Here is a 3,118-nt window from a genome sequence, read left to right as displayed (position 1 = left end):
CAAAGAGGTATCACACTGTGAATGCCATATTTTCGGCTTGTTAGACATTTGGTAGGTTTTTGTCGGGTTTGGTATGATTTTTCTTAAATTTTGGTAGAAAATAATTTTCTTGCTCAAGAAGTCAAATCGGGTGATCGGTTTATATGACGGCTATATCCACATCCGTGTGTGAGGACCTTGAAATTTTCACAGATTGTGTAGGTTGGTCTGGAAGGAAACATAGGCTATATAATTTTTTGATATCGGGAGGGGTGTAGACCCTCCCCCTTACCCCAAAAGTACTACCCAAAAATAAAAGTGGACCGATCGGGACAATATGGAATTCAAATGAAAGGTATTCAAGAGTAGAGTAGGAATTTTACAATAAAAGTTGGGTTCACGTACCTAAGGGCCGCCCCAGCCCCAAAACCCCTTAAAATTTGATATCCGGAAGGAAACCATAGGCTATATAATTTTTCGGTATCGGAAGGGGGACGGACCCTCCCCCATATGCCAAAAACACAATCCGAAATTTAAAGTAAACCGATCGGAACATAATAGGTATCAAATGAAAGGTTTTGGAGAGTAGAATACGAATATGGTATTAAAATTTGAGTCTAAGTACCCATTGGGCCGCCCCAACCCCAAAACTCTCCCAAACAGACATATTGGACGTTCATTTCAATATGGGGCTCAAATGAAAGGTATTCGGATGTAGATTTCGAATCTGGCTTACAAAATTAGATCGAAGTTAGGGGGGGGGGGGTTAAGGCACCCCTCAAAAACGCCTTTAGACCCATTATGACCATATGATACTTCGCTAAACCGATTTTCTTAATATTTGCATAGATTGTGTATATTTGTCTGGAATGAAACATAGGCTATATAATTTTTTGATATCGGGTGGAGGCGGACCCTCTTCCTTACCCCAAAACCGCCACCCATATCCGAAAGTGGTCCGATGGGCACAAAAAGGGTATCAAATGAAAGACATTGGAGACCAGAAAACGAAAATGGTATTAAAATTTGGGTCCAAGTATTTATTTCGCAGATAACTTCTCCCCCCACTGTGCCTTGCATTTTGTAAAATTGCTAATTCATTGGATTGAACCGGCGATGCGATGGATTTGTTGGCTGGAAAACTGGTTTTCACACCACTCGGGGCAAAGCGGAAAACTAAGCATCTGAGAATTTTATTATGACACTGGGAACAAAAAAAAAACAGAAGCGACATCAACAGTGGCCGTCGTATCAGCGATTATCAGCCACAAAGCACAGGCAAGCACCATAAAAACAACAACAACAACAACGACAAAACTAAATTAAACAAGATTATTGCATTTGAAAGAAGAAAACAATACTATAATTACATATTATTACAATATTTTTTTTTTTAGTTTTAAGCTTCTCCAAGAAATTCGAAAGATGGAAAGAATTTACAATAAGACATAAACAAGGATGATCGAGAGACGGGTTTACATTGCAGCCATATCAGGTTATAGACTGATTTGGACCGTATTTGGCACAGATGTTGGAAGTCGTCACAGAACACCGCTTGCAAAATTTAATCCAAATCGGACAAAAATTGAGGCTTGCAGAAGTCAAATTGGGAGATCGCTTTATATGGGAGCTATATCAGGTTATACACCGATTTCGACCGTACTTGGCACAGTTGTTGGAAGTCATAACAGAGAACGGGATGCAACATTTCAGCCAAATCGGACAAAAATTGCGGTTTCCAGGGGCTGAAGAAGTCAAATCGGGAAATCGGTTTATATGGGAGGTATATCAGGTTATAGAGCGATTTCGAGCGTACTTGGCACAGTTGTTGCAAGTCAAAACAGAGCACGACATGCAACATTTCAGCCAAATCGCACAAAAATTGCGGCTCCCTGGAGCTCAAGAAGTCAAATCGGGAGATCGGTTTATATAGGAGCTATACCAGGCTATGCCCGATTTGAACCGTACTCAGCACAGTTATAAGGAGCTGTAACAGAACACCAGATGCAAAATTTCAGCCAAATCGGACAAAAATTGCAACTTGTAAGGACTCAAAAAGTCAAATTGGGAGATCGCTTTATATGGGAGATATATCAGGTTATAGACCGATTTCGACCGTACTTGGCACAGTTGTTGGTAGTCATAACCAAACACTGCATGCTCAATTTCAGCCAAACGGACAAAAATTGCGGCTTCCAGGGGCTCACGAAGTCAAATCGAGAGATCGGTTTATATGGGAACTATATCCAAATCTGAACCGATATGGCCCATTTGCAATCTCCAATGACCTACATCTATTAGAAGTATCTGTGCAAAATTTCAAGCGGCTAGCTTTACGCGTTCGATCGCTATCGTGATTTCGACAGACGGACATAGCTAGATTGAATCAGAATGTCCCGACGATCCAGAATATATATACCTTATGATGTCTCAGATCAATATTTCGAGGTGTCACAAACGGAATGACTAGATTAGTATACCCTCATCCTATGGTTGTGGGTATAAAAATTAAGGATGAACTTTGTTTAAGAACAAAGAAAAGGACATTATATTCGGCCGGGAGGACATTATCTTCCCACCACTTCGGACATATATAAACAAAATTTTTCAGAAATCTGTTAAAAATCCACGATCCTCAACCTATAGTCTCATCCGGACCAAGTTCGCCACAATTCGCCACGGTTCAAAATTTCAGCAAAATCTGTCCAGCAGCTTTATCCAAATATGATCCGATCTGCACCATATTCGGGGAGGATATTAAGGGATATAACATTGCTCACTCGATTTAATGTCAGCAAAATCTATGAATAAATACGATATTTACGGATGAAAGACCTTCAATCGGGAGATCGGTCTATATGAGGGCTATACCCAAAAAATGGTCAGACCTAATCCATACTCGACACTGAAGGGTCGAAGGGCCGAACACAGCTCAATGCGATTTTTTTTTGGCCTGAAACCTTAAATCGGGAGATTAACCTGATCTCCCGACTTAAGGGGCTATATTAAGATAAAGACCGATTTGGACCATTTTCGGAACGGATATCGTATTAACACTAATCATCGTGCCGAATTTCATCTAAATCGACTAATAAAAGTGACTTTTATGGGACTAGGACCTTTAATCGGTAGATCAGTC

Source organism: Stomoxys calcitrans, chromosome 3, assembly GCF_963082655.1.
Source record: "Stomoxys calcitrans chromosome 3, idStoCalc2.1, whole genome shotgun sequence".
Classification (NCBI taxonomy): domain Eukaryota; kingdom Metazoa; phylum Arthropoda; class Insecta; order Diptera; family Muscidae; genus Stomoxys; species Stomoxys calcitrans.
Note: the sequence above shows the minus strand (reverse complement) of the source record.